Below are 22,304 nucleotides of genomic sequence, written 5' to 3'. Positions count from 1 at the left end.
GTGTACCATTAGGTACGATACCGAGTTTCGTCTATTCTTAGGTGCTTTCCTAGCATAATAACATGCTACTCAGTGCATGTATGTCATGACATGTGTTTATAGGGTCAGGTTTTACAGAGTCAATCTAATCTTAGTTAATTTTATGTTTAATTTGGTGTTAATGTGGTTAAGATAGCTGGTTATTGATTTATTTGTGCTTTTGTCGGTGTTTGAAAAAAAAATTAGTGAAAGAAGGAGAACAATTTCGAGGTGCAGACTTCCAATGCATATGTTTCGATATTTTAGCCATAAATTTCTTTACAGAATTCCAAATGAAGTGATTCTTAGACCATTGGAAAGCTAAAACAAAGATCTAAAAAATTTATGTTTACCACTTCACCCAGTTCGGTTTGTAAGATGGTCCAAAATCTTGTTGAATTTGACACACTGCAGTAGTCCTAGAGCAATTACAATTTCTGTTAATTAATTTGGCAAAGTTGCGACTTACATAGTCTGATGAGGACATCCCAGCTGAAATTGACTTCTTTCTTCACCCAACTTGGCCTAACTTCAAAGCCTATAAAAACAACCCTTTAGAGGACTTAAGGGAGAAGAAAAACACCAGATTAACAGCTGAGAGTCAAGCTATAGAGTCATTGGAGGAATTTGAAGAATTCAAGGAGAATTGGAGATCAAGAATACATTGCTTGGTTTTTTCTATCTTTTTGTTATTCTTTTATTCCCTTGGTTTTAATGTTTAAATTTTATTCAATGATGATGTATGACTTGATGGGGAACTAAATTTTTAATCTAAGATTATAATTGAACTCAATATATAGTCTGAATTATTTATCTCTCTTTTACTTATATTTGATAGATTTAAGTTATTTATTTTATTCTGTTCTTAATGCTTCTAGTTAACTGGCCACCAATTAGATTGAATTAGAAACCTAGGTTAAACCTTGACGAAGGAGATTTAGATAGACCTTGAATACAATAACGTATGATTGAATACACTTAATTGATTAGGTGGTTTGATTTGCATATAGGGTAGACATACACTTATAAGCCATACGTAGCCAAGATTAGAGCACAAACTTAATGAATCTTTCTTCAATATAATTTGCATAGACATATAGTAAATTAATTGGGAGAGATATTTTTATAAGAAACTCGACAGAGACTTATAAATAATTTGGGACTCTAGGTTAGCAACTTAATCCATTAAATTAAGTTAAGAGAGAGAGACGATATTTAGATGAAGTATTAAAGGATATCAAAATCTTAGGTCTGTTAATCACTAGAAGTAAAATTTGCTGATATATTAGGTTTAGTTTTTAGTTTTTAGTTTATTAATTTAAATTTTCCTTTTTAATTTTAATTTGTTTAGATAAAATTAAGATGTGTTAATTTTAGTACTTAACTGTAAGGATTAATTCAATTCTCTATGGGATCGACACTGTAAAGCCCGACGTTATAAAATACTAGTCATTACATACATGTGATGATAGCATGATTGCATGCTAAGAGAGTCCCGAAAAATTTACAAAAGTCGGTATTGTACCTAGAGGTACAACAAAGTTGATTTAATCCTCAAACTAGATCAAATAGGAATTTTAAGGTGAGATTAAGAGCATCACAGTCCAAAGATGACTCAAAATGGTAATTCGGAGTTTGAAGATCAATTTGGAGTCAAATTGAAATTTTCACTATCCAAGGGCAAAATGGTCATTTGCCACTTGGGGATAAAATGAAAATTTTAGAAAAGATATTTTTGGCCCCATTTGACTTATTGGAGTATAATTTGACTTATTGGAGTATGATTTGAGGTTTAGAAGTGAAAAATTTTAATTTTGGTATAATTCGGATTATAGGGGTAAAAAGGTAATTTTGCCACCCCAGGGGCAAAATTGTAATTTTCCACCACCAGGATATTTTTTCCAGCACATGGTCTTCCTTTATTCTGATTTTTGACCTTTGACTAATCACGTGGTGGAGATAAAATGTTTAAATTTTTAAAATTTTAAAAATAGACCTATAAGAAAATGCCATGTGTCAAGCTTAGGATAATTTATTATTTAACTTAAAAATCAGCATAAATCAGCCCATTATTCTCCAAATATTCGGCCAAGCAAGGAAGAGAGGGAAAGAAAGGAAAAACAAACCCTAGGTGAGGAATTTCAAGAGAAAAAGTGTGGAAAATCAAGGAAAACAAGTGAAAAAGGTAGGATTTTTCAACTTAAGCTTGAAATCTATTTTCCTTAAGCATTTCTCCTTATTTTCCATGCTTAAATTACATGTTTTTATGATGAATTGTTGGCTGATCAAAATGGGTTAGGAGAGAGAAAGTTGTTGGATTTATTTGATTTTAATTTATGTTAGTGTTTTTAGTTAGTTTAGCATATTTAGAAACAAAACAACAAGAAAAGAATTTATTTTCTCCCACAACCATTAATGGCCGAATTTACCATGTAGTGAATGAGGATGAGTTTGATTTTTATTCTAGGAGAATTGGTTAAGGAATGATGAATTATGAACCTAGAAAATTAATGAGAATTTTCGGAGCAAAAATATGAATTTTTACCCACTAGGGGTATTTTCGTAATTTGCTTTCGAGATTGATAATTTGCACCATATTGAGGGACATTGAGTCAATTTGGGTGCAATTGTGGTATAGAAATTGAAAAAACATTAATTTGAAGTTTAAACGGACGTTTTAGGAATTTAATCGGGTGATAAGACGAATTAGACCAATACCGGGTTTAGATAGTTACCAGTGCATTTTTGCATTCCATATCATGCATTGGTAGTCTAAATTACTTTAATTTCGATTTAGTACCAATTTGGTGAATTTCTCGATTTTGTACTATGTTAAGGTGGTGAGTCCTCCGATGAAGGCAAGGAAATTGCATCTGAGGACTAGTAGACAGAGTGCTTCTAAAGTCTACATTCTAGACATTGTGAGTAAACTTACTGTCATTTTAATTATCTAGGGTGGTTTTTAGATGATTTCATGAATTCTATAGAAAAAGGAATTTAAAAAGGTAAATTTTCATGTTTTATGAATAAATGTGTTTCAATGAAATTAATTTATAAATGGTTTTGGAATCAATAATGATTTTGAAAAATAGAGTACACGGAGACTGTTAATTGTTGCAATTCGATTGTTTAAATTGATTGGCATATGGTAAATTGGGCATGGTTGGCTAGTTGGCAATTGTATTGAAATGAGAATTACAAAAGTTGCCATATCATGTTATTAAGTTTTATTGTATGGTGGATTATATATTAATTAATCACTGCAATAGGGGGTTTCTGTGGACCAGCCTTTTAGAGGGGCACGGTAAACCCCATTATATTCTTACCTCGAACGGAGAGGCGCGTAGGGTATCTCCTGGGGTAAAGCTTAGGGTTCACTTCACACTAAACCACCACGTGAGGGGGAGCTCAGCCAACGTCAAGGAACGGCTATGTTTTCAAAACAAAAACATGATTTATGTGAAATGTGAATTTTAATAGCCTTTGCGGTCTCGGTAGGATGCCTCGGCCAAGGTGTCCCCGAGAATGGATTTATGGCATAAGCCTAGTTTTTATGAGATTCATAAGCCTCTTTACGTATTTTGAACAAAATGTGTACTAATGCTATAACCTAGTTTATGATGATTTACTTTGTTGTCTCCATGTACTCAACTCTAGATGTTTATGATGATGTCTGTTTACTCATTGGGATTTTATAATCTCACCACCCTCCTTTCCACCCATTTCAGGTCCAGTATAGACTGTAGATAGCTGATCTCATCGAGGACTACCGTGGGATCTGCATTTTCCAAACCGTAGGTTCACAGTCCTCTTTACTTTTGTTTATTCGGGGGCCCTTTTGTTATTGTAAATTAAATTAAATATTTTGGCTTACTCTATTGCAGTATGTATAAATTTATTTAACTTTTACGCTACAAAAATTATTTACGTATAACTCTATAAATATTGTTTATAAGAAAATAGAATATTTTACTTAATATTTCTTTTATTTTCTTATTATATTCAAATAACCATAATTTCGTTTTAAATGAAGATTTTAGACTTTTAAACTCATTTTGATTATGAATTATGTCTTTTGTACTTGTATATTACATTTTAGCCAATTTCAAAATTTTTGAGAAAAATGACCAAAATATCCCTGTGAGACGAAATTAATATTTTATTTGTTTTAAGTTGAAAACGGCTTAAAATCTTTTAGAACACGATATTTGACAATGGTTGCTCACAAGGGAACAGAAAAACTGATAGTAAAGCCTTGTGGGGTTTCGGGTTGACATTCCGGGCAATGAGTGTCTATTAGGACACCGCGGCGGTTGTCACGGGCTCGAGGGGTATACCGGGTCGTGACAGACACTCTACTTACCTCTATATTATCTTTGCGATACATGCACTTGCGTGAGTAGAAAATTGAACAACAGCATGAAAAATGCGAAGATGAATGAGTAGTCCAAAGAGAATTCATTGCTCCAAGTGATTTGAAAAAGACATATCTCATTTGCTTTTGGCTTATATTGATTGAAAGACCTTGGCTAAGGCAATCTTGATAGGTCAATATGGAAACTCCAAGACTAATATGGATAAGTTAGAACGTAGACACCAAGCCAAGCTTTTTATCTATCTAGGATATATGATGAAAGGATCAAATTACACTAAAAGGTTAATCAAACCATATTAACTCTCCTCACATTCTTGATTTTAGAGGTTGCAGTCAGTCAGAAGGTGTAGAAGAAACATTCAACCATGCACATTCTTCGTTAAGAAATGTCATTGAATGAACAATTGGAGTTTGGAATAGGTGTCATATTTTTCATGATATGAAGCCATTTTTGTTGATAAAACAAGAAAAGATTATTGTTGCAATAACAACACTTCATAACTACATTAGAGAGTGTGGTGTTATAGACGAAGAGTTTGACAGATGCGATCGTAATCCCAATTATATTCTTAAGAGTAAAGAAAAAAGAAGCAATGATAAAGAAATGGGTTCATGTACTTATGGAAGAGTATTGGATGATAGTTACATGGGTAAAGTTTGCAACCAAATAGCTGCTGCATTGATGGAAAATAAAAATCGTTAATTGATGAATTATTTATGAATTATATGTTACTTATAAATTATTTGTTAAACTTTTTGTAATGATTTATTATTAATTATAAACTTTATGTTATATAAAGATGCTTTTTATATTTTCAAAAATATATTTTAAATAGATAAAAAAATAAAGTTAACTTTTTTCTATTTTGAATAAATAAATTCGTGATTAATAAAAAGTTATTTATTAAATACCACAAAGGGTCTATCTTAATTTTCGATGTAATTTTCTTTTCATTTTATTTTTGAAAAAAGTCCTAGGCTATTTTAGCTCAAGCAACCAGTATTAAAACTGCATATTTATAAAAAAAGCTTATTTTTATATGTTTATTTCAAATTTATTTTTTAAATAAATAAAAATCTGTTGATGTTGAAATTTCCCTTAAGTTTCCCAAATTTTGTGGTAAATTTTAATAAAATTTTTTCACCTAGAAATTTTCAAAAAAATTATCCTTTTATAGCGTTCTTGAAATTTCATCATTGGAGAATTTTTAATTACTTATTTATTCATTATTTTTTTTGAAGCGAAACACACAAGTAAATATAATGATATAATTTTCAAATTACTAAATATTTCTACCATTTATTTATTCATTATTATTCTCTTAGTTTTTATATTTCTTGCTAGTTTTACAATTGTCAAAAAAATGAAATAACAACCAAAGTAAAAAATTAACTAAGAATTAAAAAATAAAAACCAAAATAAAAAAAAGGAAAAGGAAAAAAGAATAAGTCCACACCTTTCTATGTGAACTGGGCTTTGTCCCCTTCTAAAGCCTAATACTTCAAATAGGCCACAGGCTAAGATTGGACTAAAATAGGCTTCGGTCAACACAGGTCAACGATCAACTTCCTTCTTCAAAAAACATGATGCTATTGGTGGGTTCGAACATGAGACCTCCACTTACCAAACTATAATCCAACCAAGCAAGCTACGGAGCAAGTTAGTGTTTGCTTTCCTATGTCGGCTTAAACGATGTCGTTTAATATTCTCATTATATAATCTGAAAATTAAAAAGCTAACTCTATTTTTACCGAACTTTTCTCTCTCTCTAGAAAAATGAAACGAAGTCCCTCCTTTGGCCGTTTCCCCCACCGCCAATGACCCCCAAACACTCTTCTTCTTCATTCAGTTCTCTCTTTCCTTCCCTTTTCACCAATTGGAAGCCTTCATATTTCCCCCAAACCAACCTCTGTCTCAAACCACAGAAAGCAAGGTATTCTGCTTGCTGAAAGCATTTTTCCTCTCTTTTTGTGTAAATGCTCTTGTAGATTGAGATTCTCTTTTTTTTTTATAAGAAAAAAATGAATTTCAAAATGAGAGGATTAGGATAGGTTTGGTTTTGTTCATTCAAACTTTTCTTCTTTCTTTTTTTCTCTTCTTGTCTATTTCCATTATTTCTGTAAAATTGGATTGCTTCCTTTCTCTTTAAGACTTTTTAAAATACATCATATCAACCTGATTCCATGAATGGTAAAGAAAGATGTTAATTTTTGGTGATGCGTAATCGCAGCTGTTGGAATTTCTGTCGAACTGAAGATTTTTCTTTTATCTCATTGATCAACAAGAAATTACTCTAAGATTTGGTTTACAAAGGCATCCAGGGGGACCTGACCCGTATAGTTACAATTTGCGAGCCTTGAGCGAGGGCGAAAACAGAAGAGCTGAGATTTGAGGGCTGAGATTGAGACTGAGATTGAGTTTGAGTTTGAGTTTGAGGAGGTAAGCCATTCCTTCCAAAATCTCTGACTAACAGTTTGCAGAGAGGGAGATGGGCTGCTGGAGGGGAAATCATTCCGAGCTTCATTCCAGGCTTGGACATGATATTCTCATCTCTCCACACACAAGGTTAACTCCAAGGCAAGGAAATATGGAAGAGATGAAGTAAAGGATCGAGGTGGGTAGCCGGTGGACATGGCGTAAGTCTTTGGATTTTGGTGAGTTTCCCCACCGGCCTAGCTTTCTCATTGTTTGATTCTTTCAAAGTAGCATGCCTTGTCATTAATTGTACATGCATTTCCTAACAATTTCACTGTGGCCGGCATGAATTTACACTGACGCGTCAATTGTTTAATGGTACTGACCAGAAGAAACAAAAGGAGACAAATTACCATGAAATTGCATGATTACCGGCATGAATCAACATAGTTTCAATAGTGCGTCGTGATTAGTTAACCTCACATTATTAAAAGTAGAGCCAAATTCCACGGCATTCTGCCTCGTTAGTCAAGTACTTGCTTTTCAGTATATTCATCTTCACCGCCCATGTGCAAAGTTAATTACAAATTGTGGGAATTCATCCATTTGATTGAAAAGAAATAAAAAAGAGAGACTAGAAATCAGAGTCAATAGCTTGAAGACAAAAGTAGCTCTGCCAACGGATCGCTAGCAATTGCTCGACTACGTGCGAAAATTTTGCGGTATCGCGCGATCAATAGAATATGATGACCCTCTTTCGTGACTTGTACACCTGGACCACTTAAATAATTAAAGTTGGTGGATTCTTGGTGGCGTAATCAAATTTTTTGGTGCAACGGCTAGAAAAGTTAACATTATAGGAACTGAGTCAAGATTGCAGTCATAATTTATAAATAACTTATATGAAGTCATTGTTTGTAATTTTATTAATAAAGTTTCCAAATTTGATTGTTCTTTATTTCCAATAGTTTTTTTTATATTGAAAATTCGCGTAGGGTTCAGTTATTTTGTAGTAATTTTTTAATAATCGAAAGAATTAAATACTTTACTTCAAATAGTTTGAGTATAATGATTTTTAAATGTATATTTATTTAAATTTAACTCTATAAAATACATATTTAAAAAAAAGAAAAGTTTTGTCACCCTTTTTAAGTTTAGTGGACATTCCACTTACCCTCCCCTCTTAAAAAAGTAAGGGTGTTAGTTACCAAGTTAACTTTAAGATGAAAAGACAAAATAACTTCTTTTTTATATCGTTTTATTGAAAAAATTGTGCGATTTAATTAGTTATAAATCATCATAATAAGGTTCAATTAGTTTCTAAATCATCATTAGTTACTATCAAATTAAATTAAATCAGGTTGAATTTTGATTCAGCTGCTTTTCAGAATATATCAAGGTATATTTAATTCAATTAGGGGAAATAGTCGTCATCAATGAGGTTTCATTGAAAATAACCTTACCACCATTAGTTTGAAAAAGGCTCTTTAACTCTCTTGAAAAAAGTAATTGATATTATGATTCCATTAGTTAAGTTAATATTTGTTCAAAGTTTACCTTAAAGACTAAAAATACCCTCATCTTGTTTAATTTTTTTCTTTATTCTCCTTTTCCCATTTCTTTCCCTTTTCGTTTTAATCGATTTCTTTATCACTAAACCTTTTTTAAATAAATGCTTAGTAATTAATTTTAACTAAAGGTTAATATATAAGCATATTAAAGATAAGTTTGAATTATTTAGTACGCAATTGAAGTAGAATAGAAGTTAATTAAAATTTAATTTTTTAGTATGTAAGCATTATGTCTCCGTCAACAAGCGAGAGTCTATATATAGTTCTGCATTGGCAGGAGGAAATGCAGCATTACCAACAAAACCTTCTATCATTGATCAAACTGAAGACTGTCAGAAAAAGGGGAAAAAAAAAAGAAACATGCTTGCTTTCCCTATAAGCAGGAGGAACTGCAAGCTCGCAGATGCAACAAGGAGGCATTTCAAAAGCTCACAGAGAGCTCAGCAGGTATGTTCATTTGACGCCATTGTCATCTTCATTATTATTCTTACATGATAAATTTATATGATCATTACCAGGGTTGGGCTCAGAAATTTTTTTAAGTAGTGTCATAACTAAATTTACTTTGACTTAAAATATTTGACCTCACTCTTAACAAAATAGTAAAAGAATTAATGAGTTTATTAACATCATTAATTATATAAAATTCAAACATAAGTAATATAATTAGTAAAAATTTTCGGCATTTTAGTGGTATTCATCTGACACCAAGTTATCCACTACAGAGTTAACCACCCCTAGTGTGTGTATCAAAATGGATCCGCCCCTGATCATGATCAATGTAATTAATAAGAGGAACCACTGGGCTGCTATTCAAGAAACTGCCCTGAAAGAAGTAGAGTTTTTCTAATTACGTCCGCCATCAATAGATTAACTTTCTTCCGATTGTTTTAAATTCTTATAGTTGGGAAACAATGCCGTCCGGTTTATTCTTTAACTTTAGCAAGACTTTACTAACCATTAAGATATCTCGTTGGACACTTTTTTTCTGTTTTCGAAAGGCTATATATCATTAGAAAGGCCACGGGCCGTTCAAAAAAGAGGAGGTTTGATGTCTCTGTCCTACAATCTGGGAGCATAATGAACCCAAATCTCCATGCAAGTGATCTGCACAGAGCAGTGCCAAATCACACAAGCAATATCCTGGTGCACCCAAACAGAAAACAAAATAACAGAGCATTCTACAACTATACACGTTAACACAACCAGCACAGCTCTACCTATGCATATTAACACTGCCAATAAAGCACTCTCCTTTACCACGGGTACACCGTTCATTGAACGCCTGGAGGATGCAAACCGCCAAATTCAGCTAGAAAAACGATGGCACTCGACTGACAGGCCACAGCCTTATCCACCCAACACCTACTCCAGAGGAGGGTCTCAGCATGACTCACCATACTAAGCGCCTTGCTTAGCCAAGTTATCCGCTACAGAGTTGGCCTCCCTTAGTGCGTGTATAACGCTCCAGCAATTTATCTGAGATTTCAACACTTCGATCTCGTTAATTCATTTTCTACCTCGTCCATGGAGCACTATCAAGGCAAGTAGTCAATTTCACCGCATTCTTTGGAATCACTCTCAATTGTACACATACTCTTTTTAGAAGAAGTAAGTTTACTAACCATTAAGATATCTCGTTGGACACCCTTATTTCTCACTTATTGCTATTTGATTGCATGGAAACCAATATCCAACTTGCGAGATATTGTTGGTTTTTAATTAAAAAGGTCTTATTCTGAAGTCAACAATAGATGCCTTGCAAGTATTAGTTTAAACCTCTACATATATATACCATAGCAAATGCTCAATTTCCCAATGTGAGATTAAGGCCTAGACACCCCTGTTAAACTCAAGATATCATACAATTAACTAGGATCACACCAAATTTCAAAAAATAAAAAATAAAAAACTAGGATGACACCAAATTTCGAAAAAGAAAAAACTAGAATCACACCAAGAATATGAGATTCTAGTGTTGGCTCCCACCGTCCACACATGATGTAGCACTTAGAACCAACATTTTTGACTAATGATTGCTCTGATAGCAATTATGGAGACTTGCACTTCACTTATTATCATAACGTGCAAGTCCAAGAACTCAACCGCCTTGACATGGGTTAGGAAGTCACCATCATTTTTTTAGTTCAAGTGTGATTAGTCACCTAATTGAATCTATACTTTCTAATGAGATCTTAAACTTACATTAGATTCATTAAAAATGACAAAGTTAGTCTACATAATTGAGTTAGGGTTTAGGAGTACGGTTACGCACGAGGAAGGTGTTACTACTCTCATAGCACCCATTCAAAGAATGCTATCAATTAATTATATGTTATCCTATTTTAGCCTTAATTAAAAAATTGTGACCTCATACTTACTTGTATCCCTTAATTACAATTCATTACATTTTTTTTATCCATTATTGAATATTGGAGACTTTTCCTAAGCCTTCGCAACTCTTTAGTGGGGTTTTGGAAATTCTCCTCACCTCGAGAGTATTCAAAAAAACATGCTTATTCCCTTGAAGAGGATCTGTCAATGGGTTTATGTGATGTTTTATGAGGATGACTCTCAATTTTAAATTTTTATATATTTTATTTTTGTTACTTTAGTAATTAACGAGATATACATGAAACCCTTGTATTGGAAAACTTCCCTAAACTCTCCCAATGCTCAGGTGGAATTTAGGAATACTTCTTCATCTAGGAAATTTCTCGAGAAACTTGTCTCTACAATTCTCCCAAGAAAGTCCTATCATTAGAGCTCTTCACTTATGAACATGATTAATGTTATTAAAGCATATGATGCAATCATGGAATGGATAATATAATTTTTTTTATTTTATTAAATATCTAACTGAAATCCTTATATCAGAAAAATTTTCCAAACTCTTTCGATGCTTTGGTTAAATCTAAGAATATTTCCTCATTTAGGAAATCTCTCGAGAAACTTGACTTTACAAAACTCTAGAAAATTTCATCATCGGAAACTTTTATTGCTTGCAAAAAATAATAATTTGGCATGCAACACAATCAGGAATGCTACTGTTACAAAAATGGATAAATGGAAAACATATTTATTTATTTGGTGTCCTTTACTTTTATCAATATTTTTTTAAAAATATATTTTCACTCTCTATTTGTTTCTAATTTTTTATTTTTTAAATATACGCTTTCTTTATAATTTATAATTTTCAAGTAAATTAATTAACTATCGCCATTATTAATTTATCTACCATTTTTATCCATGAATCACACACACACACACATATTTTTTTATAATATTCTTATTTTTTTCATCATCTCTTTAAAAAAGACATATTTTATTATTTTTACAAATTTATTCAATTCACCATTTTACAATTGTAATTATGTTTATTTTTATTGCTCACTATCGTTTTTATCCTTACTGATTAATTAAACAAATTTTCAATTATTAATGATTATTAATGGTCATTGAATTAATTTATTGTTGGAATAAAATTTTAGGACTCTCCAAACTCTTCGGTGGAGTCCTAATTTATTCCTCACCCCTAGGAAAATTAAATTGAAATTGTGTCTCTCCACATTTCAAGTAAGATTCCATCGTAGGGATTAATTCAATAATCATTCATATTTGATTAAATAATTTACATGCTGAACATACAATATAACATTAAACAAAAATGAAATAGATTTAAAAACAAGCAGGCCCTTCCTTAGGGAAGGCCAATTTGGCCGCTTTTGGAGCTGGCCTCTCCTCTTTGCGAAAATTGCGGCTCTCTCTCTTTCTATTTTCCCTTCTTTTTTTTTTAAAGTTTTTTATCTATTACTTTTTTATATTCATTTGTCTATCGGTGTTTTCCTTTCTATCATATCTCTCATTTTTATTTTTACTATTTGTTTATGTTTTTCTTTGTTTTTTTTCCTATTATTCGTTTTGGAAATTTTCTTAAACTTTTTTTTTCTCTCTGGTATGGTTCTTGATCCTTCATTTGATTCAATTGCTTTCAATTTTTGTTTATCTATTTATTATTTTTTGGGTGTCTACACCTATGAATGAAGTATAGTCCACTTTGATGTACCTATATATAATAGCATATTCTCACAAATTCTTAATATGAGATTTGAGAGCATTCATTGCAAGCCAACCGGTAATAATTAATAAACGACATTCTTTATTTTCATAAGGCATGTAAATGTTTATTAGATGAAATAAAGTTGATGAAATATCATTTTTTTAAAGGAATTATAAATAGTTATAATTATGAAATTCTTACTACATCAAAGTATTTTATTCGAAACTGTTATTAGTCAATGATGTGTTTTAAAAAAAAAATGGATATTGATAATTGTCATATGGTTTTTTTTCTCACTTATTTAGTGTGTAATTGATCTTATATGATTGATTTCATAAGATGTTTGAACAACATATCGTATGAACAACATGCGAGTGTTTGTTATAAGGACAAGTTTATTGAATATGACTTTCCATGAGAATTGCATTTGGTGTATCATTCAAGTGTTTGGAACAAATTTTCATGTGACAATTGTGGAAATGATCTTTAGACTTGAGATTATTAGATTACCTTATGCCTGAAATGTTAACTTTTTTTTGGTAAAAGGAAATTTCATTCCATATCAGATAATTGAGTCAGATACAAAGAGAATTACAACAATAATTAACAACAATATGTTGTGTTCTTCCATATGTCTTATTGCATGAACAAGAGCCTCATTAAAAACCTTCTTATGGAAAAACCCATTGGGATAAAAACCATGAGACATGAAAAAAGAGCACCCTTTTATCATGCCTTTGTCATTGTTTCAAACTATGTTAAGTAGTCCCATTGTAGTGCATGTTTGGCCGCTTATGGTAAATGATGACTTTGTCTCCAAATGGTATGCTCCAAGTTAGTTGTCTTTGTCGAATGAGCAAGTTCATGCACAACACAATTGGCATATCTTTTATGGTGAGAACTGTCAGTGAGTGAAGTAGATTTAAAACCATGCAACAATCTTCCACAATATCTCCCATGTCTCTTGCAAAGACTCTGCTCTTGATCCAATTAATTACTTGTAAGTAATCCAATTCAACCTCATATACCATCATCTGTTCACGGTTGCATAACATAAGGGCCTAAAGCAACGCTCTCAATTTAGCACCCACAACAGAGTCACAGGATTTCAACAACATCTGTCCAACAAGCATTAACTTTCTACTAGAATATTGCAAGACAAAGCCTGCACCTGCAAATGGTTATTCATTAAGTTGAAAAATAGCAACATCATAGTTGAGTTTAGTACCAATGGGTCGCTTCCACCCACTTTCGTGTAGATCAGTATTTTCTTGGTGTGATCTCTCTATCGTAGACACGGTCACATACTAGAAATACATGTCTAGCCCCAACTGAATTACCTGCAATCGATTCATGCTTTCCATTTTGAATACTAGTGAGTTGTGCCCTTTCCAAATGGCCCACATAACACAACAAAGCTCTTCCACAATAATTCTATCTAGTTTTTGAAGCCACAAAAGAAACCATTCCTTAGGTGATGAAAACTGATGATCATTATCACAGAAACCCCATTTGCATGCTAACCACACCGCCTTAGCAAGGGAACATTCACACAAGATATGACAATCCATTTCCAAGTCAGCATTACACATTGGATAGCAAGCATCAATTGCAATGTTTCTTCTATTTAAAGTAGCCTGTGTTGGGAGACAACCATGAAGAACTCTCCATATGAATAGAAAGATTTTTCGAGGAATGTTTAGGCACCAAAATTTCTTACATTCAAGGATTATGTTGCCAGATGTGCTCACATCAGTTCTTGATGTTGAACTAAGCAACTTATACCCCAGCTTAGTCGTGTAGTTTCCATCTCTACTATGATGCCAAGCCAACCAATCTGCTAGAAACCGTAAGCTCAATGGTAATGCTAGAATTATGGAACATTCATCTGCAGGAAAGCAAACTCTTACCTTTTCTATATCCCAAGTCATTTGGTCATATGAAATAAATTCACTAACCTTTGTGGAGTTTGACACTATGTCTACATAATCTACAACCAGACGTGAAGTGTCATAAGGTATCCAGTTGTCCAATTTTGCTCGGATATTTTGTCCATCATCAACCTTCCAGGAAACACCTCGGTTAATAAGACTTTGGCTTTCTCTGATGCTCCATAAATAACTTGGGTTAGATCCCATTGGGGAATCCAAAAAGCTTCCATGAGGGAAATACCTTGCTTTAAAACCTTATATGCAATTGTAAGAATTCTTATTTGCAACTGCCAACTCTCCTTTGTCAACATAGCCTAATTGAAGTTGCGTACGTCCTTAAATCCCATTCCACCATAGTGTTTTGACGTGCACATATAGTGCCATGCCTTCCAATGTATCTTTGAATTAGTTCTGGACCATCCTTACCAAAAATTTGCTATTGTTGAATCAATTTCCTGATATAGTCCATTAGGCAATTTGAAGCAACTCATTATATAAGTATGGCTTGTGCCACTGCTTTGATAAGCACTTCCCTGCCAGCTATTCTTTGAAATGTTATTCTTTGAAACTGCCTAAAGTGGTCCTAATCAATGATGTTCAAAAAGAGAAGGGATGGATATTGGGTATAGCATTGCTTAAAAAGGATGGATATTGGGTATAACATGAAATGCATGAAGGTAAATCAATAATCAATTAAGGATTCATCACTTTAAGTTAGACTAAGGGGATATCTCATACCACCTTCATAAGTAATAACTCATTGAAGTCATATGCCTAAGCAAATGGAGATATTGAAAAAGCAGTTCGTCCAATCTCTAACAAGTTTGGTTACTAGAATCAAGTGACATTCTCTTGTCTTGTCAAGATATTAGATGATGAAGGTATAATAATTACACGACAAAATTGTGCATTGAAAGGTTGAGTCGAACAACTATTACTTTTCTTAACATTGGTGTAATGATGTATTACTAAATGTCAATATTGACTTAAAAATATGGGCAAATCAATTAGGGAATTAATGATGAATGCAAAGGACTTTCATTCATCTAGCCTGAGTTTAACTTAAATTGTTCTTTATATGTATTACCATAGAACTTAAAAGGTCACACTCATTAAAAAATGTTAATTGGGAATGTAAAAAAGGGTTGATTAATGAGGACTCAATTGAAAGAATTTAAGAACTTTATAGACTTAATTGAATGATTCAATTAATCTTGAGCCAATTTTGTAGTTAGCATAAAAGTTATGCAAATCCTACTTGGCTTAGGAGTAACTCAATTGCCTATGAATATGAGGCATACGTTGCACATTTAAAAGGTATCAATTTGTGCTATAATCAATCCATAAACAACTAAACCTTGAAAGGCTTGTGAGGAAATTGGCAAGAGAGGTGTGACCTTGTAAGTCAACTTCTCGTTACCCTATGAATCATGAATTCATCTTCCTTCACCAATTTCGGTCATAATTGTTTCTACCTTTGAATGATGACTATTGGTATTCCTTCCACTAAATGAGGTTTAGGCAAGAGTTGTCCAAAACCCTTTATATCAACAAAGAAAGAAAAAAAGCAAGCAAATCACACCTTACCCAGAGAACTCTTTTGCTTGCTGTCAATTGGTAGTCCCATGGTTGTTGGTCATGTTTCAAATTCTCCTTGTGAAGAGAGAACTTTAATTGCCATTTCATAAGCTAGTATAGGAATTTGCAAGAGTACAGGATTGGGTTAAGATATTCACTCAAGTTAGGTGTTAAAATAATAAATCAACATTGAGTTAAGTTGAGTATAGTTAAGATATCAAAGAGTTAGGTTGGGTTTAGGGTTGGGCAAAATATACCATTACTTGTTTTCATCCCAAATTATACATGTATATGCTTGTATGCATTCTTGAAAAGCTCTTTTATGGACAAAACTATTAGACCTATAGTTAAGTTAAACAATACCTCATGGATTGGCTTGGATGTTTCACCTAATTACATCTTATTTAGAGTTGAGTTTTTAAAATTGTGTGACTCTTACATGAAATTTTATTTTGTAGCTGAAAAAAACGAGGTTGAAAAACCTAAACACTCGCATGAAAAGGCTACGGGTGGAGATGGAAGAAATCAGTGAAGAACAAAAAAAGATCAAAGATGGGCAAAGACAAGTAAGAGAGAAATTTGAAGCCATTGAATTGGAATGTGAGCAACTTCGAAAGGAAACAAAACTCATAACGCAACAAAGTCTTAGCACCCAAATCCGCCTTGCTCTTATGTTCCAAATCTTGAAAGCTAGAGAAAACCATGACTTTTCTAAAGCATCACAACTCACTTGTGTTCTCCGGTTGTTCTCTTCACAATTTCATTTAAATTAACACTCTATTCAACTTTCTCAATATAGAACTTTCTTTAAAATTAAATTTGTATATATTTAATTTTTCTTTTCAAAAAATTTGATCTTGAGCTAATGTCACCTTTTCCCTTCTTTTGATTACAGTGAACTGATAGAAAGAGAGAACCAACAGAAGGAAGCTTTCACTGCCAATTAATGAGGCATGCTACTACAAGTAAATGGTGGGCAAAACTCCATTCTATTGTAATAAACTATATGAGTGCTAATTCTAGGCATGTATGTTGTGATGATGTGTTATTGTAATAAACTAGATTGATTGCGAAACCCCTGTTTTTCGCATTGTGGAAATTTGGTGAAAATATGAACTTTGTAAATTATGCATTGGTGATGATTATCTATCAGAATCCCTTGTCATTTGATATAAATCTTTCCATATTATTGTGTTATATTCATAGATGAATGATTGTTGGAGGAATGGTTGAAAAAGGAAGCCAAATGAATGGAATTTTGCAAATTGAAACTTCGATAGTCGACCCTTACTGGCCAAAACTAGACCTTAGGACAAAAGGTTCGAAAAGGTTAAAAAAAAACTAAGTTTCCAGTTTTGGGTCGAGTATCCAAGGACGATACTCAACTATAATGTTTAAAAACTCGACTATAGGGTACTCAATAGTCGATTATAGCGAAAAAATATGCTACAAGACAAAAACCCTAAAAATGAGATTTTTACCTTATTTTTCGTCTTCACCAGCCTTCAAACACTCCCTCTTCCTCCCCATAACCTTATCTAAATTCCATGGACTTCATCTAGCAAGGATTCAACCTTCCAAACTCAAATTTAAGGTAACATTTGTCATTTTTGGGTTTCAATCACAATATATCAACCTAACTCAAGGGTTTTGTAAATTTTTGCTCATTCAATTTGAATTTGAGCTAAGGATTTGGGCGTTTTGTTCTTCAACAAGGTTGTACAGGTAAGGATATCTAAGGATTCATTATTTGAGCTTTGGGTTTAAAGTTTTGTAAATTACTATCTTTAAAAGAAGAACAAGGGTTACTTGATTAGTTTCGAATAAATGGGTGTGTTGGAAAGATAAAGATTTATGCTAGGAATTGTTATGATAGTGTTAGCTTTATAAGCTTTAAAATGATTATAGTTTTGAAATGACAAAAATGATAAAAAATGCTCCAATGATCTTTGAACTTGTTTGAGTGATCCTTGAACTTGTTTGAATAATCTTTGAATGTCACAACCTGAAACTCCCATCGAACCCCTAACAACTGCCGCAACGTCTCGATAGGCACTCATTACCTAGAATGCCGATCGGAACCCCGCAAAGCTTAGCTTCAGCTTTTGCATCTCCCCAGTGAGTGACAGTTATTAAATCTCGTATTTCAAGAAATCATAAATCGTTTCCAAATCAAAACAATATAATATTATTTTCTAACTCACGGGGGCATTTTCGTCATTTTTCTTCGAAAATACCGAAACCCATCAAAAACATGGTGTGTGGGTGAAAAACACATGTTTATAGAGAAATCCGTAATTAATTTATGTAGTGTAAAAGCTAAATATATTCATACGTACTTTAAAGCAGATAACTGAAGTATAAAATTACTTTTACAATGACACGTGGGCCCCCAACTAAACCAATAAGGTGCAAGTCTATGAACCTACAATTTTGTCGATGCAAGGCTAATTGAAGTCCTTGATGCAATCGGCTATCTACCGGCTATCCCGAGCTTGAAATGTGGGGAATTGAGGGTGGTGAGATTATAAAATCTCAGTGAGTAATCAGATACCATCTAAACCATCTAAAGTCGAGTAAATGGAGACAAGTAAGATATTCCATTCCAGTATGTTTTTCATAACATCAATAATTAATTTACTCAAATAATCAACTTGGCTTATGCATTTCACAAAACTTAGCTCCTGCCAACATCATTCCTGAGGATGCCTTGGCCTAGGCATCTGATCTAGACCGCCAAGGTTGTTTAGTGTAGTACACACATGAACATATTTTTACATTTGAAAATCTAGCCATGCCTTGGCGTTGGCTGAGTCTCACTCTCACGCGGTGGTCTACGTGAAGTGCACTCAAATCTTTACCTCCAGAGACACCCTCCACACGACTTTCTAATCGAGGTAAGGTATATCTGATTCTGTGCCCCCTCTCTTAGGTTGGTCCACAGAACCTCCACTGTAGGAATTATGGATTATTTTATCTACCACCTGATTTATAAAATCTTTATCTACATGACATGACAATTTATCGTAACCTAGCCTTTCAAGGCTGAATACACAGTACAAATAATTCTAAACACCAAAAATCAGTTTAGCCATTCATGCTCATATATTGTCATAAGCCATTCAATTTAAAACCATCAATTTACAACACATCAAGTGGTCTCTAATTACTCTATTGGAAAAGCCATCATTCAATTTCAAGACAATTTGTAAAATCATTTTATTTAAACACATTTTACTTATAAAACATAAGGATTTACCATAAAATCACAAAATCGGATAAAAACCACTCTAGATAATTAAGATGATAGTAAGGTTACTCACAGTATCAGGAGTACAGATACTCTTAGTCCCGGTCTTTGGTGTAATCTTTTTATCCTTATCAAATAGCACACCACCTATACATCACACATGACACAAAATTCAATAATTTGTGTCAATTTGTCATAAACTATTTCAGGCCCTCTAAATCTAAATGAATGCATGGAATGCTCGGTCAACCGCTTAAACGCGATGTTGACTTAATTTAGCCTATCACCCGATTAAATCACTAACGCGTCCAATTTAATCTCAAATTACTCCATTTCTTTTCTAATACCTCAATTCACCAAACATTACTCAAATAACACCAATTTCAGCATCAAAACCCTCCCATTTCTTCATGGAAAAATTTGGCCATTACAGTGCACTAACACCGTGATTTTTCCTACTTAATTTTCTCACCATTATTCATCATTTTCTAAGCCATTTCTCTTGAAATAATAACAATCCATCAGCCACACACATCAAGGAAGATTCGGCCAATGAAGATTCATGGGAAAAATGGATTATTTTCTTATTGTTTTGCTTCTAAATATGCTAAACTAACCTTAATCACTAACATAACTTAAAATCAAACAATTCCAACATCATTTCTCTCACCATACCCATTCGGCCTACCACTTATTTACTATGAAATCATGCTTCTTAACCATAGAAATAAGAAAATAAAGCATGGGTATTGTAAATCTCAAGTAAAAATAAAGAATTTTCACTTTACCTTGCTTAATTCCTTGGTTTTTCACACTTTCTCTTGAATTTTCCTTGGCTAGGGTTTGTTTTCCTTATTTTCTTTCTTTCCTCTCTTGTTTTCTTGCTTGGCTGACCATTATGGTGAGAATGGGCTGATTCTATGCTGATTTTTGTAGCTTAATAATAAGATAATAAAGCTTGACATGTGGCACTTTGTGATTGGTCCACACTTTAAATACTTGTCTTTTAATTCTTTAATTCTCCACCACACATTTTCTCATATTTATCCATTTCTATGATGAATAAAATCCCTTGGTCTTGACAAGAGTCGTGGGTGAAAATTTACCGATTTGACCTCGGGGTGACAAAATTACCATTTTACCCTTGGATACTCTGAATTGATCCTTGAACTCCGAATCACCATTTTAAGTCATTCCTGAACTGTAAAATTTTGAATTTCACCTTAAAATCCCTATTTGACCTAGTTCGAGGCTTAGATCAACTTTATTGTACCTCTAGGTACAGTACCGACTTTTATCGATTTTTCGAGGCTCTCTTAGTATGTAAACATGCTATCCATCACATGTATATCATGACAAGTATTTTATAAGGTCGGGTTTTACATTGAACTTATTTGAATGATTTTGAAGTTATTTGAATGTGTTTTTGAACTTAATTTATTAATGTTTAAAACTTCCATGATTTACTTTTGAATTACATTAGTGATTCCATGTGAAAAACGATCAAAATTACTTGAATGATCTTTGAACTTGTTTGAATTTTTTTAAACTTATTTTTAAATAAGTTTTGAAGAGCCTAAGTGTTTCCATGTGAAAAGTTTCAAAATTACTTGGATGAGTTTTGAAATTACTTGAATGATTTTTGAACTTGTTTAAATAGTTTTAAAACTTGCTTAAATTAGTTTTAAACCTCCCTTGCATTTGATTTTGAAATGTCCAAGTCTTTGGCATCAAATTGAGTTTTTTTTAAAAAAAGAATTTTCTATGTTTTAAGTTACAAGTATCGATACTTTCGTCAAAAGTATCGATACTTTTATTTTTTTTTTTGACATGACAAAATTGATGGAACTTAATGAGCTATGCAAGTGAAAGATATTTTTGAGTATGAAGAAAATCCTCAAAGAATTGTGAAAGTTGAACTTAATAGAAAAATATATTGAAATGCTTTAATTGTTTGAACATACTTTTGATATGGATGATCTTGTTCTTTATTTGTTTAAAAATATCTTGTTTTCAAAATTAAATGTGCCAACCCAAGATAAAATTTTCAAAAGAAATGACTTGATTCTTGAATGAAAATGAAGCAAAATATATTTCTTTAATTGTAAGAAGAATCGATTATGGAGAAGAAGAAGTTAGTTCTTGAGCAAATATCAATAGTGAAGAATTGATTTTGAGAAAAGAAGAAGTCAGTTCTTGAAAGACAGAAGCTACAGACCTTATTAAGAATTGACATCTCCAAGAAAAAGAATAGCTTCTAGGAAGACAGAATGCATAAGGAGAAAAAGAAAGAAGAAATAATTGATTTTATAAGGATAAGAAGTCGGTTCTTGAAGCACTAAAAAGTACAACTTAGAAACTTGGTGACCAAGAAAAGCATGGAACAACTAGACAAAAGTGAAGCGGCAAAATTGAAGCTTGAATTCAAATTTTGGTGCCAGTCCATAGTGATGAACTAACACCTTGAGGCAAAAGAATCGATTCTCCCAGATAGCAAATGTGTCACCTTTACACCTAGTTGTAGAAGAACCAACACCTTAAAATAGAAGAATCAAGTTTTTAGAGATAGAAAGCCGTAGACTTTATGAATAATGAACAACTCAACTACAAAGAATCAATTATACAAAAGCGACAGAATTGTCCAAGTTGGCTTGCATATACAAGATATGATTCAAAACTAACTCCAATGGGCAGAAAATCTCAGAGACTATAAATATAAATCTTGAGGACATTAAAGCAATAAGAAAAGAGGATTTTGAAAGATTTTGAATCACCCTTGAAGAGGAAAAGAGTAGGAAAACAAGAAAAACAACTGAGAGTAGAAAGTTCCCACCTTAAAGCAAGCAAAGAGCCTAAAGTTCATATCTTTATCCTTCAATTGATCTTTCTCGAGCGTAGACCTTCCTTGATCATTCTTATTTTTGTGGAAGCTCTCACCTTTTTGAATCTAAACTTCGTTATCTAACTTTCTAGAGCTTTTTAGTTTGTGATTCACTTAAATCCACTATTGTATTGGTTATATCTCCAAGCAAAAGGTAGAGCGGTTTTGCCTGATCCTTTAAAAGGCTCATTTTTGTGTAAAGGTTGTGCTTTAACTGGACAAGG

At 32.7% G+C, this 22,304-nt stretch overlaps 2 long non-coding RNA genes across 2 annotated transcripts; both read left to right on the top strand.

Annotated features, from left to right (window-relative positions):
- The first annotated feature begins 6,104 nt into the window (after window positions 1–6,104).
- On the top strand, window positions 6,105–7,774 carry LOC148761808 (uncharacterized). The gene is made up of 2 exons (XR_016027470.1): window positions 6,105–7,048; window positions 7,199–7,774. It is a non-coding gene; the product is annotated as an uncharacterized LOC148761808 (long non-coding RNA).
- Window positions 7,775–8,793: 1,019 nt separating this feature from the next.
- On the top strand, window positions 8,794–17,125 carry LOC18594810 (uncharacterized). The gene is made up of 3 exons (XR_016027469.1): window positions 8,794–8,827; window positions 16,408–16,515; window positions 16,845–17,125. It is a non-coding gene; the product is annotated as an uncharacterized LOC18594810 (long non-coding RNA).
- Window positions 17,126–22,304: the final 5,179 nt, after the last annotated feature.

The sequence above is a fragment of the Theobroma cacao genome, chromosome 7 (assembly GCF_053813885.1).
Source record: "Theobroma cacao isolate CCN51 chromosome 7, ASM5381388v1, whole genome shotgun sequence".
Lineage (NCBI taxonomy): Eukaryota > Viridiplantae > Streptophyta > Magnoliopsida > Malvales > Malvaceae > Theobroma > Theobroma cacao.
This window is presented reverse-complemented; position numbering and strand designations above follow the sequence as displayed.